This window comes from Xyrauchen texanus, unplaced genomic scaffold (genome assembly GCF_025860055.1).
Source record: "Xyrauchen texanus isolate HMW12.3.18 unplaced genomic scaffold, RBS_HiC_50CHRs HiC_scaffold_913, whole genome shotgun sequence".
Classification (NCBI taxonomy): Eukaryota; Metazoa; Chordata; class Actinopteri; order Cypriniformes; family Catostomidae; genus Xyrauchen; species Xyrauchen texanus.
The window spans coordinates 1-15409 of NW_026266922.1; the positions used below are offsets into that span (position 1 = coordinate 1).

The 15409-nt window shown below is 38.7% G+C and overlaps 1 long non-coding RNA gene and 1 pseudogene across 1 annotated transcript; one reads left to right on the plus strand and one right to left on the minus strand.

The window, feature by feature from the left end:
• Window positions 1-6346: 6346 nt before the first annotated feature.
• Window positions 6347-9601, minus strand: LOC127642844 (zinc-binding protein A33-like; annotated as a pseudogene).
• Window positions 9602-9923: 322 nt separating this feature from the next.
• LOC127642845 (uncharacterized) lies at window positions 9924-15158 on the plus strand. The gene is made up of 4 exons (XR_007970426.1): window positions 9924-9951; window positions 11939-12194; window positions 14162-14853; window positions 14935-15158. It is a non-coding gene; the product is annotated as an uncharacterized LOC127642845 (long non-coding RNA).
• Window positions 15159-15409: the final 251 nt, after the last annotated feature.

Genomic DNA, 15409 nt, shown 5'->3' on the forward strand with positions numbered 1-15409 from the left:
GGTTCTGTCTGTGTCGACCCGCCTCTACAGACTCCTTCAGTGCAGCGTGAACACGGTCTGTCCTCTCTGGGTCTCCGGTTCTGTCTGTGTCGACCCGCCTCTACAGACAGACTGTGCTCACTCAGACGATACTTTGACAGTAGCTTTCTTTGTCCATAATCTTTAATATGGATCAAATATGGTGCCAATTTATAATCCGCCTTAATTCTGTGGAAGTAGTTTAATTTATGTACCTGAGTGACTTTGTGCTGCCAATCGTGAATGTATTCTTCCCATGCTTATTCTGTCTGTCTGTTTCAGTTTGGCCAATCTGAACTGGATGGAGGAATTTAGCTGATATTTTTCTACTAAATAGTGCATAGGGTCACTCTCTGGGTGTCCTGTCCTGTGTGTAAAGGCACAGTGATGGTAATTATCTGGAGGTGCGTCTGACAAATGGAACCAGAATTGAGCTGCTCTCTTCTGGATTTCAGTGAGGAGAGGGAACCGCCCAGTTCTGCTCTACAGCCCAGATTCGGGCACTTCTGTGAACTCCCAGGATGTTTTTACAGAATTCTAGGTGGAAAATTTCAACAGGGCTTTTGTCCCAAGATTCATAATTTAATTTATATTTGAGGCCCCAGATTTCACAGCCATATAGGAGTATTGGTTTGATGATGCTGTCGAAGACTTTCAACCACAGTTTAATGGGGGTTGAATTTAAATAATGATTTTCTTATACTATAATATGTCCTACGGGCTTTGTCTGTCAGATCTTTTATTGCCAAATCAAACTGTCCTGAAGCAGAGATTGTAAGACCCAAATAATTATAGTGGTTGACATGATGAAGGATTCTTCCCCGATTGTGAATATATATTTATTGCTCAAAATGCGTATTTTTTTCTGAAAGATCATGACTTTGGACTTCTCCATGTTTAATGGTAAAGCCCAATCTCTGCTATATGTTTCTAAAATGGAGAGGCTTTGATGTAGTCCCTCTTCATTAGGGGACAGCAGCAGCAGGTCGTCAGCGTAAAGGAGGCATTTGATTTCTCTGCCATCTAAGATCAGTCCAGGGCAAGATGAGTTTTGAAGAGTTGTGGCCAGTTCATTAATATAGATATTAAATAGAGTTGGGCTGAGGCTGCAGCCTTGACCTAACTCCCTTGGTCTGATTGAAATAATTGGTTCTTTTGTCATTAATCTTCACGCAGCATTTATTTTCAGTGTACATGTCTTTTATGACATCATATGTCTTTCCTCCGATGCCACTCTGGATGAGTTTCAGGAAGAGTCCGGTCATGCCAAACACAATCAAAGGCCTTTTAAAGTCAATGAAGCAGCCGAATATTTTGCCTTGTTTTGTTTGCTGAACATATTTCTGTATAAGTGAGTGAAGTGTGTAGATGTGATTAGTTGTTCTCTGTTTAGGCATGAATCCAATCTGACATGTATTTAGTGTCTTGTGTTCTTGGATGAAGTTCACTAATCTGTTGTTTATAATGCAACAGAAGAGTTTCCCGAGGTTGCTGCTGACTGTAATGCCCTGTAATTATTGGGGTTGTACTTGTCCCCTTGTTTGAGGATTGGGGTTATTTGATTTTTCTTCCAGTTCTGAGGAAAGTGTCCTGATTTTAATAAGAGATTGAATAATTTCAGAATAGCATCTTTGAGTTTGGGGCTGCTGTGTTTCAGCATCTCATTACATATTCCATCCAAGCCACAAGATTTGTTATTTTTGAGGGATTTCATCCTTTCATTCAGTTCATTTAAAGATATGGGGGCGTCCAAATGGTTTAATTGATCTTTTATTGTGTGTTCCAGATTGTTTAGTTGAGAGGTCAGGTGTTTTTGGCTGGGGTTTGGTTCATTTTGTAAATAGAGGTTTCTGAAATGTTCTGTCCAGAGTTTTGGGTTACAGATGGGAGTGGATTTGACTTTTTTGATTGATCTAAATGATTCCATAAATCCCAAAAGTAGTTTTCATTGACAGCCTCCTCGATCTTGTTGAGTTTAGCTGTCATGTGATCAGCTCTTTTCCTTCTCAGTAGTGACGTGTACATGTTCAGTGTTTGGTGATATGTGGAGCGTGTGTGCTGGTTTGTGGGTCTCTGTGTTTTTCATTTGATAATGATCGTAATTCCTTTCTTAATGATTGACAATCTTTATCAAACCAATCGGCTTTAATGATTTCTTTTCTTTCTCCTGTACATTTGTCTTATTCTCAGGGCTTTGCCGGCTACTGTATGAAATGTTTTGGTTAACTGTTCTGTTGCCGAATTGATCCTTGTCTTGTCTTGTCTAAATTTGGTGTAGATAAATGTGTCCATCATATTCTGGACATGAATGCTGTGGAGCTCTGCCTCATACCGTGCAGGACTGTCATTTTTCCATATAAATTTGGTGGGGAGGGAATACAATTGAATGTTCTGATCAGAAGATGGCAGATTTGCTGACTTGTTTATACTCATGACTATATGGCTGTGATCTGAGAAGGGAAGCTGTGACATCACCATGAAGTAGTTGATCTTATTGTGGTCTAGATCTGTAATAGCATAGTCCACTGTGCTGCTACCTCGAGGTGAGCAGTAAGTAAATCGACCCAGAGAGTCTCCCCTTGTCCTGCCATTAACTATATATAACCCCAGACTTTTACAGAGCTGCAGGACGTGTTTCCCATTTCTGTTTATCGTGCTGTCATAGTTCTGACGGGCTTTAGTACAGAGTTGATTCTGCTGTATATGTGCACTATTAATATATTTATCGGCAGCTGAACTAATGTAGTCTGGTTCCTTTCCGGTTCTTGCATTCAGATCCCCCATTACCAGCACAGAGCCCAGAGACTGAAACTGAACGATCTCTGACTGTAGTGTGGGTAAGGTGTCCTCATTATAATAGGGGGACTCGTATGGGGGGATATACACTGCACATAGATACATATCCTCATCTGAACAAATGACTTCCTTATTCATTTTCATCCAGATATGCGTTTTCCATTTTTTTACAGGTTGAATATAGTGGGAAAGATGCTCTTTAAACCAAACTATAATTCCTCCTGAATCTCTTCCATTCTTAACATGAGGGGTTTTCATTGAAGGTATAAATAACTCTCTGTAGTTTAAAGGGGTGTAAGTTTGAGACTCTAAACAACTCCATGTCTCAAGTAATATAATTATATCTGAACTATATACAATATTTAATAAATCAGGGTTAGTGCTTTTCTCTCCAAAAGATGAAGAGATCATCCCCTGAATGTTGTAGCATGTTATTTTAAATGACGACATTGAGAAATTTTCTATTTACCAGAAAGAATAATATCTGATTTTACAACCCAATAGTGTTTTGTAAATCAATTAAAATCAATTAAAATGCATCACAAAATAATAATAATAACAGTAATAATAAAGGATTAAAGAATATGCTTGACTAAACTCACATTGTAGGTAATTAAGTTAATAGATTATCACATATAATCTTCAGCATGTTTTTGATCTGGCTGAGGTCACTGGTGTCTGAACTACCTCTACCAGCCACAACAGCGGCGTAGCTGTCCGACTGTCTGCCGGGTGCCGTGTGACCCTCTCCTCTCTGACAGGACGTGTTATCTGGGGGCTCCTCAGAGCCGCGTCCTGATGGATTTTGCAAACAGTCTCATGCCGCCTCGATGAATGTGGAGATGGTCATATAGGTGCGCATGAGTGATGCGCTGATGGTTTGCTATATGAACATTTGGCACGAGTGCACACACATCAGTTATCTCTGCATTAATGGCATTGAGGATGTTTTAGGGGACATCTCTGCGAGGCAGAAGTGTAGAGATGATGACTCTGGCACTAGGGTAGATCCCTCTAGCTGATTTCACCACGGTGATGAGAGCTTTGGCGACGTCCACTCTCCTGGTGCTGAGGTCGTTTGTCCCAGTGTGCAGTATAATGTGTGAGGGGCTCCAATTCTCCTTCTCTCAGCAGTTTCAAAGCAGAGTGAGAGGTGGGACACCAGAGTTTCCTCACAGTTCTCCCTGGAAACAGTCGCCTCTGGTCGAGGTGGTTGCCGTTGGAGTCACAGAGGATGATGATGTGTTGTCTCTTCTCTTCTCTGTTGCTGCTGATAGATGTTGTGGTCTGTGGAGATCTCTGTCTGGTGCTGATGTCTTTTCTCTTGGAGTTCTGAGAAGCTTGAGAGACCTGAGAAACTTGCGTGGATGCAGGGGATGGGATGGTGTGTGTTTGTGTGTTGACACACTGCTGATGTTGTGTTGTGTTTGTGATGTGTTCAGGAGGAGAGGTGTTGAGTGACTCTGTGGTTGTGATATGTTCAGGGTTTATGTGTAGCTGTTGTCTCATCTCCTCCAGTTGTTTCTCCAGCATATTGCTGTGTTGATCTCTCTTGATCAGCTCCTCTCTCACCCTCATCAGCTCCTCTCGCAGCTCCTGATTGTTCTCCTCCAGCTGTCTGACAGCAGAGAAGAGCTGCTGAAGTTGTTGTGTGCTGAGGTGGCTGGTCTGGTTTTTGAGCTGGCAGAGGCTGTTGGTAGTTTCCTCTTTAAACAGGAAGTAGTCCTGCTCCAGCTCAGCGATGTTGTCTCTCAAGGCCTTGATCTTTGGAGATGCTGGAGAGACAGTGTTTCTGTATGCTATAGGGATGCTCTGAGCTGAGGTCAGTGTTTGTGGCTGTTTTGTTGTAGGACTCTTCACGGCTCTTCACCTCAGGATCTTTCTTAAACATCTGAACCTTTATTTTAAAGTCCATGAAATTCTTCTGGAATTCATCAAGGCTGGGTTCTGACCCTGGACCATGACTGTACCATTGTGATACAGGTTTACAGTCAGCTTTATCTCCTTTTCTCCTTCTAGAGTGATTTGTCTACCTTTACTGATGCCACCTTTTCTGCTGCAGTGCATGGCAGTTATGAGGGTGCTGTGCCAGGCTGATGGGTGATCAGTGAAGTAGAGCAGGTTACACCGACTCTGTTTGGTTCTGATCCACTGTAATCAGACAACAGCATCTCTGGATTCTCTCTAAGGATCATCTCTTTCATCTTCTTCCTATCTTTGTTTGTTAAAACCTCTGCTGGATATATGATCTCCAGCTCCTCTTCAGTTTTGAAAGATGCAACTGCCTTAGACAGGCCCGAGCTGTGATCAACTGTTTTAACTGCCATGGAATGTTAGCTTGGCTAGCAGTTAGCTTGATATTTAGGTTATATGTAATATTTGATGTGATCTTTAAATTTCTTAGAGGTCTTACCTTAAAAATCTTCTGCCTCTTTTGATATTAGTTTAGTTTCCAATAATTTAAGTATCGTTTGAGTCATAAAACTCATACATTTTCTGGCAAAATGAAAGTTACAGCAGGAGCTGATATTTTTTGCTGCCAACTGCCATCGGATCTCTCTCTCTCTCTCTCTCTCTCGTCTCTCTCTCTCTCTCTCTCTCTCACTCTCAGCTAAATATCACATTAAAGTCAAACAAAAAGTATTAAACTCCATCCACTTTTCGTGTTTATCGCTAATTCACCTCCCAGATGCCCCTAATGTTTTTCCTCTGAAGTTTTAGTTACATGGGAGATTATTGAGACAATTCATTGAAATGAACCATCTTACTGTCATTTTAATTAACAAATAAATACATTCAGAAGAGGATGAATCGCAGTTGTTCTTCTGATAGGACTGTAATATTGGTCCTGATGTTGCACCTGTCGCAGGTTGTCACCGGTTCGTCATGGTCATGTTCAAGCTGGCAGCCTGCACTATGGGGGAACTTTCAGTTTTAGTATAAGGACCATCATGGATGTGTTTATGATGTGTGCACAGATATTACAGAAGAACTGATGTGGTGTAATATCAGGGTTTATATGATTCATTGCTGATATTCAATATTTGAACAATCATTTAATCTAAAGCATCACAACTGCATTATGTCCCATAGATTTGTCCAGAAACATTTCATGACCGACTGAACTTGATGATCATCTCAAATTAATTTAATGTCATAATTCAATTTACAGTTTCTGAAGAAGCTCAGCAAATGTGATCGGAGGTATAGAGGGGCAACTATTGGGGTAAACTCTGTCATGTGACAGTTTCACATTAATTGAAAGAAATGACATTGAACTTGTTGAATTATTGTTTAAGTCTGAACACCAGAGCAAAAACAGTCTTACCGTTTATCAAGCGTGGAAACTGTGTTAAAAACAACCTGGAATCAGCTTTAATAACAGTTTAATAACAGATTAATAACAGATTAATAACAGTTTAATTGATCAAACATGATCAAAATGTAACAGCTTTTTCTTTCATCACATTAAAAGTTTTATTTAAAATTATATGAAAACTGAATGAACATTTCACACAATGTGGACATTGTTCTGTTATTGTGTGTAAACTTTCTGTATGACATTAATACATCAAACATTTTAATTACACCTGAATTTCACCACTTGACTAATAAAAACTCGAATTACACAACCTGAATTTATTTTAGGTGAATTTACACAAAATATTTTCAAATATTAAAAATTAACAGCAAAATCTTTCAATAACAACAAATTACACCCAGTCTTTATTGAAGATCATGAATTTAGAGGCTTTTTCAAATTCAACTTCTGGTGATATAAAAATGACACGACACAGAACACACTAGCAACCATCCAGATCTCCCTAGCAACCATCCAGATCTCCATAGCAACCATCCAGATCTCCCTAGCAACATACCTCATATTGTCTTTTAAGAAATGCACAAATCTAATGTTCATGTAGTTTTTATATTTATGGGGTGTAAATTCATTAATTGTAACTGACAGGTGTGATGATCAGTGGAGTTGAGTTTTTACCTTTTTTATTTAAATATGGGCTAAAATATGGAAAGAGTGTTTGAGTGAAAGACTGACCAGTGAAAGAGTAGATATGAGAGCTGGACTCCACATCATAAAAGGAGACCAGACCCTCCTCATAATCCACAAACACACCAACCTTCTGTGGCTTCACTCTCAAACACAGAGAAATCCAAGTTCTTTCACCGGCTTTATATTCATTCTCATTCCTCAAACCCACAGTCCAGAATCCATTCACTGGAGTCAGTGTGATCGATCCCTTCCTGTTAATGGATTCTCTGACCACTCCTAAATCCCACTCAGTCTTTCCCTTCACCTGCACCTCAAAATAAAATCTGCCTGAACTGAATCCCTTCTTTCCCAGGACACTGACACATCTATCAAATCTCTCTGGTTTATCTGGGAGTTTTTGTCTAATGTCTCCATGTTTCACTTGTTTTCCATCATCAGACAGGATGAGATTAGGATGAGCTGTATCAGGATCCAGAGTCACATCCACTGAGAGAGATCAGAGAATATCAATCACTTCAGAATACAAACATTTTGATTGATGTAATATTGAATCAGAGTATAATGAAAGTGTAGTGCAGTAAGTCAGCTGTCAGTATATAAATGTAAAGTATTGTAAGTGTATATGAGAGAACAGTGAAGATCACACACTGTACCTGCATACTGCTGCATCCTCCTCAATACTGTCAACACAAATCACAAGAAAACATCAGCAATTGTTTACAGGAATATTACAGGAGAAATGCTTCTGAAACTCTATGAACATGCTGTTGATGAACACAGAAAGTCATTTGAACTGGTCTCAAGACAGTTACTGACACAAGTAAATCTGGACATTATGTTTGTTATACACTAGAGCTGTCACCATTATGACATTCAGCTGATGATTGTCAAACAAACTATTTTAATTCATTCATCTATTATGATGATTAATTCTCATATTTTAAGGTGTTTGTTCTGCATGTGTGATTCATACATTATAAGAAGTATTTTTCCATATAAAACTTCAAATATATAAATATAAAATACAACCATTATACAACCTCACTGCATATATATATATTATTGTCATTGTATATTATTATTTGTATATTGTGTAATTATGTGTATATTAATTGTGTTTATGGTTGAGTGACAATAAAGTGATTTGATTGATTTAAATCAAATAATATAATATGAATAAACTTTGATTTCGTTTTAAGTCTTTAATAACTTCTGAATGACATGATAAATAATGTGTCGTTTTGGACAACTTTAGTTTTGGTCAATTTTATATTTACACTTGTTTTTTGAAGAAACATATTTTATGAGTTTCATTTGATCTCTCCACAGAAATCGAGTAAGTGTGCGTCTCCTCCTCTGTGTCTCTGTGTGTCATTAACACAGTGTGTGTGAACCAGGAACATTTGCCATTACACCATCATTTAAAGTGAAAGTGCGCTTTGTGTTCACTATCACACTTTATATTTGTTTGTTTATACACTTACCAGTTTGACCGAGTTTTTGATCTACAGTCTCATGTAGAGTGTCTTTGAGTCGAGTCAGAGCTGTATTCAGAGTGTCCACACTCACATGAGTGTCAATACTGATCTCAGTCCAGTTCTTACTGTTTTTAGGGCTGTACAGGGACGGGTCAATCTACAGCAGGAGAGAGGAGAAATCCATCAGCATGAGGAGTGTTTTCTAATCATTCTCATTGATGAGAGAGATGGACACTGACCTGTAGGAGATGAAGATGATCTTCAGTGTGTGAGATCTGCTCCAGCTCAGAGTTTCTCCTCTTTAGCTCAGTGATCTCCTGCTCCAGCTCTTTAATGAGATCTTCAGCCTGTTTCTCTGCTGCTTTCTGCTTCTCCTCCAACATCTCAACAACTTCAGTCTGACATCTCTCAATGGAGCGGATCAGAGTCGTGAACACCTCAACACTGTGTGATTTCTCTTCTTCTGTGTTTCTCTGATGAGATCAAGTCACAGTTTAAATGTATTTAATTCAGCACCTTTATTTATAAAGACGATTGAACCTAAATTTGACTGACCTTTCTCATCTCTACAGAGTGTTGGATGTCTTGAATCTTCTTCATTCTGTTCTGGATCATCTGCTGCACGTCTGTCTGTGTCTTTACCAGCTGATTCTACAGACAGAGAACAACACAGACACATTTCATCACTCAACACAGCTTTTCCATCTTCAAAATAAGTATTGATTGAATATTAGTAACTCTTGCCTTCTTCTCTGCACTCTCGACCTCTATAGGAACAGTGTTGTGAGTCTTGTGGTCTCCTTGCAGTGCAGGACAATCACACACACACGTCTGATCATCTCTGCAGAACAGCTCCAGAGGTCTCTCGTGTTTCTGGCATATATAATCCTCCAGTTTCTCCACAGCGTCCATCAGTTTGTGTTTCTTTAGATCGTAGAACTCTCCGATGAGGCTCCAGGTGAGTTTCACAGTAAGAGCTTTGACACATCAGACAAGACTTCACGGCTTTCTGCTTTCTTTCATCACAGATGTCACAGAGAACTTCAGATTTACCCAGATTAAACTTCTTCTCAAAGTGTTGCACGAGCTCTCTGAGTGTTGTATTAATCTTCAGATCAGGTCTTTTGCTGAATGTTTCTTTACACAATGGACAGCTGCAGTTCTGAGTGTTTTTCCAGCATTCATTCAGGCAGGTCTTGCAGAAGTTGTGTCCACATGGAGTTGAGACTGGATCAGTGAACACATCCAGACAGATTGAACACTGAAGCTCCTCATTTAGTGCACTACTGGAGGACGACATGCCTGAAAATACAAATGATTGAAGTATTATTGTATATAGATTTAATCTGATGTGATGTTTAGGGTTTTCACATGACATTATTATTGTTGTTGATGTTATTTGCTTCATTAATTCACTCATTTATTATTTTCTCTCTCACTGACTTACATGGACGTGAAATCTTCTGAACTGTTTCTCCTGGTTGGTTTTTGTTTTGGTGATGTTGATGAAGATTCTGCCATTGCTCTTCCTCTCTTTAATCCTGTTTAGGACACAACACTCCAACATCTCATTTCACAGCATGAAACATGATCAAAGTGTGTGAAATATTAAAGATGAACTTCTCAAGAGGACATTCAGTTCACTTCTGAGTAAGTTCTCATATATTCTAGATCTCCAGTTTTATTAAATGACTCGATGTAAGATGAAAGTCAAAAGTTCAAGTGTTAAAAGTGTCTGTGATCAAAAGTAATAAATGTTGCAGTTTAAAGCTGATTGCAGTATTTAGTGTGCAGTATGCAGTTAGCAGTATGCAGTTAGCAGTATGCAGTATGCAGTTAGCAGTATGCAGTTAGCAGTATGCAGTATGCAGTTAGCAGTATGCAGTTAGCAGTATGCAGTTAGCAGTATGCAGTTAGCAGTATGCAGTTAGCAGTATGCAGTTAGCAGTATGCAGTTAGCAGTATGCAGTTAGCAGTATGCAGTTAGCAGTATGCAGTATGCAGTTAGCAGTATGCAGTATGCAGTTAGCAGTATGCAGTATGCAGTATGCAGTTAGCAGTATGCAGTTAGCAGTATGCTAGTCATGTACAGAAGCTCTAGACTACAGCATCTCTTACAGTACAGTCGGGGCACAATGGAGGCAGCTGCCACCCTAAATAGAAGTTTTGTCTCCCCAGTTTTGACCATTAAAATATCACTATTAGTATTCTGATGTTCTTCTTCATTTCATAGTTTTTAAGAGTTCATTAAAGTTTTTGCTGTTACTCAAATGAGACACAGAGTCTGACAGAACCACACATACATAATGGCACACCTTCAGTTCTAGTATCTGAGGACTATAAAAGTTACATAATGGAAAGGCACAAACAAGAACATTTAAATATGGCCAATTCTGAAAGTACAATCCACTATAAACACTCCCCTAAACCCGTTCTGAACAATTTTGCAGAACGGCTATTCAGTTGTTCAGTCCAAACTTGGTCAGTCCTTCACCCGCCGAAATGCATTGTGGGTACCCGACAGTGCTACAGTATGTTTTGATGTGTGAGCTTACTTCGATGTGCTCACTTTAAAAGCACATTTCTTATATGGACTATAATTCACAATAGTTTTAGTACATGCTATTTTTATGTTATGAGTACATTTAAAGGGATACTTCACCTTAACATGACAATTCTGTCATCATTTACTTACTCTCATGTCGTTCTAAACCCATTTGACCTCTGGCATTACAATTATTTCCATAGTATGTGTAATATTAGTCATGTGCTCATTGAATAATAGTCATTTACTCAAAATATTCCCTAAACTGACGGAGTGATGCAGGTAATAGTCAGTGAAGTGTCCTCATGTAGGCTGTAGTTTGCAGTCCTGTGTTGGCAGTATTCACTGTCTGGCTGGTGAAGACTGAATGAAGTCATCACATAACAACACAGACTTTACATTAGTGATTGCAATAAAGCAACATATATATATATATATATATATAAACTTAAGTGGTGTGTTGTAGTATGAAAGACTAAATGGAGTAAAAAAGATGAAACATTTTCACTGGACTTTGTTCATTCTGTCTGCAGTTCAAACACTTCCTGTTTCTGACGTCTTCAAGTTATTTGACATCATGACAGCACACATCAAACTCTGATTTATAACCGATTCAATGATATTCTGATACTAATTCAGTAAACTAGTTGGAGTATTTAACTGGTGTTTAAATCTGGTTTTGTGCAGCTTTATTCCAGTGTGACACAAACTCCTCTGAATCAGACCACTAACATTAGAAACCTGTTCAGGGAAATGTCTCTTATATTTCTATTATCACTTACCTGTGAGTGAGTATCAGCTGTGATCACTAAAGTTTGACAATATCTGAAGAAATATTCTGCCGTTTGAAGAGAGAAAACGTTGAAAGACTTCCTGTTTTAAAATCAGTTTCACTTTAACTGAGATTCAGTGATGTCATAGCTCCGCCCCTATCTTCTCATGAATATGTAACAGTTATAAACTCATTCCTATTGGCTGTGTTGTGTGTGTGTGTGTGTGTGTGTGTGTGTGTGTGTGTGTGTGTGTGTGTGTGTGTGTGTGTGTGTGTGTGTGTGTGTGTGTGTGTGTGTGAGTGTGTGTATTATTCTACAGACAAGACGTCTATTTTTGCAGCTGCTCAGTTACGAGCACAAATCTTTGCTTACGAGTACGAATCCAAAAGTGCAAAACAGCTGTCAAAATTACGTCATTGCTGTCGCAGCCATTACTAAAAGACTGGAAGATAAATCAATCTGTCAAAGTGCGCATGCGCGCCCCTGAATCTCAGCTAGTGGGGGATGGGCAGTCATTTCAACCTCATCGCGGCAAAATGGCAGAAGAACAAGTACACTCTCACACACCCACTCAGGTAAGTTTTTTTTTTATTGTTGTTATTATTATTATATTTTACTTCTATCGATCTTTAATCATGTTATTTTGTGTTAATAAAGCGCACTATCGCATTTCTTGGCATATAGAGGCAGGTTAATGGAAACGTCTGTTAGAGAGCACAGTACAGATTGGTGTAGTTGATTTTAAATTAATCAATGTATAATTACACTTCTTCACATTAAGGAAATTGTTGTTATTATCTAATAGTTAATAACTGTTATTATACTGATTCTGGTCACGATTAAGAGTATAATGTCATGCACTTCGCTGCATGGCTTCACAGCTCTCATGTTTTGAGTAGTGTACTACACAGTGTACTACACAGTGTACTGTAATACACTTTATTGCTGCCGCTTTCATGTCAAACACCCGTTCACCATATCACTGCTCAGCAGCAGCACTTATGGTGGAACATTATTTATGTTTCAGCATTTTATGACTTTTGCTTTGTAAACTATGTACTTGGTAAGTTTACTTTTACAATGTTTTAGTTTAAAAAAAGATGCAATTTTCAATGTTTTGCTGAAAGTGTTTGTCTTTGACTCCTTTCCATTAGTGCTGTCTGTTTGATAGTTTGGGGAAGGAACAAAGGCGGTATACTAAGGAGGTTCCTAATTATCCATTCGCCTCCTGGTGTGTTGTTCAGAACACAGGATAGGATTCATACAGTCAGGTTCCATTCAAAAGGGGTTTATTAACGTAGCAGAAGCCACAAGTCACAGGCACATGACAGGTTGTATATTTAGGTAGTCAGGTTGATATGAGGGTATAGGAGAGGTTTTGAACAGGTGTGTGTGTGTGTGTGTGTGTGTGTGTGTGTGGGGGGGGGGGTTCTACAACAGAAACAGAAGAAATAGGTTAACATACCATCTCTATTATACCTCTAACATATAACAGGAGATTATGCCTGCAAGCAGACGGACACAAAGTACAGTGGAACCGCATAAAGGAGTCCATGCACAGGGTTGATGCACCTGGCATTTTAGAAAGAATGACACAGCTGGGGTGCATTGTCAGGAGGTCATATTTTGTACAACAGCCTTTGTCCTTAGTGCATATTGACACAAATCACAAACTCATAAGGTAACTGCTCAATTCTTTTATATGTTTAGAGGTATAGTAAGCACAATCATATATGTAGTCCATCTTATTTAATATTTTTTGTTTTTAAGGTACAACATCATCATATTTGGGGGCATAGATGGTTACTCACGAAAGGTTAAACTGGAACGTTAATACTGGATTTTGTTACAAATGTGCAGTCAGTGAAACCATACACAGATCGGCAACATTAAAACCACCTGCCTAATATTGTGTAGGTCTCCCTCGTGATGCCGAAACTGTGCCAACCCACATCTCAGAAAAACATTATGAGATTATATTCTACTCACCGCAATTGTACAGAGTGGTTATCTGAGTTACTGTAGACTTTGTCAGTTTGAGCCAGTCTGACCATTCTCTGTTGACTCTCATCTTCAAACCATCCCCGTCTGACACCAACAATCATCCATGTGGCGGCACGAGGGGGAACTACACAATATTAGGCAGGTGGTTTTAATGTTGTGGCTGATCAGTACATATAAACCAATCGTTTGATCACACCATCTTAGTAGTACGATTAAATAGAAGATTAGTCATCTTTCCTACTTCACATATTATTCTATGATCTCTACAAGTAACTAATGAAGCAAATATCATCTCAGATCAATGTCAGTTTATTTATTTTCTTAAATAAACAGACCTCAGAATGGGAATAAACATAACCGGAGCTGGAATCTAGCTGTTTTTCTAGACTCTGCAATTTGCAGTTGGTTTGTAGCCATATATTGAACAGTCACCATGTCTGGCTTTATTTTGCACTATGACTTGCTGGCTGTACTGTACATTATTCCTGATACATATTACATGATGTCAATATACATGCGTTTTGTTCTGTATATATAGATCATGTACCTGGAACCAGCAACGAACAACCGCTCAAACACTGCGCTATCATTTCTTCTCAAGTCTGTGCAAAATTATGGGTGGCCTTCAAGGTGAGCAGCACCTTTTATGTCTCATTCACTTGGATTATTATCAGTAACATTATGGCTGCCATGAAGAATTTTTAGGGTCAGAGGTGATGAAGGTGTGGGAAACGTGGGAAGCTTCATTGCCGGCAAAAGCGTACATAACCAAAGGTAATAAAAAAAAGTTTTTTGTCTAATTGAAGTAAACTTTAGGTGTTAATCGTCAGTCATTTCATTGTATAGAGGAAAAAGGTTCAATCAAATTGATTGATGACCAAGACTAACTTTGTGCCTAATATATTGTTGCTCAAAGGAAGGAAATGGTTTTGAACCACACACAAGCAAGAGTGAATAATGGTTCATGGCGGGACATCTGGCTTTGCGTGACACAGCAGTATTATGACCTTCTTCAGCCTGGAAGAAGATGGCTTGTTGGACATGTCAGATTCTCTTCATGTGTTTTGTGCACATTACGTGTTTCTCCCACGTCTAGAGCATGACTTGCACACTTTTGCTGAAGGCTGGGACAATCATCCATTGCATACCGAAGGTGGACTCGCTCCTAACCAGCTGTGGATTCTAGGACACATGCAGAACTCTTCTGGTGACACAGAGGAGCATTTGCAGGTTTTTATTTTTGATTAATACATGATTGGAACTTGTTTTTGAGCTTGAAGTAGGTTGTAATTGCCCTTGTTATACTTTAAGAATCTGGAGCTGTTTGGACAGACTGGGAGACGTGTGACAGTGTGACAGAAGAAGCCATTGGAGTTCATGTATCTGAAATTAAGTGCCCCCTCACTCTGTCAATGATGGAAACACTAAAATCAACATTTAATCCTCTTAAATCCTCTGACTCTTATGGAAGAGATCTTTATATATCCTTGCTTCAGTATATTGAAAGTATGTTAACAGCACAAAGCCATGTCTGAATTTGCTGATGCCATTAGAGAATTAACTTATATTTGAATTGAACAATCATAATTGTACATGTACTAAATAACACAAATCACGTGATTAATTAATTTGTGTGAATATTAAACTACATTGTACATTTTATTCTAGAATTTGTGCACAGCAGATAAATTAAAACAAACCGTCACAACTGGCTTTTATTTGCAATGGAGTAAATATTGCAACTAATGATTATATGAACAAAACATATTTTTTACGTCCCTGAGAA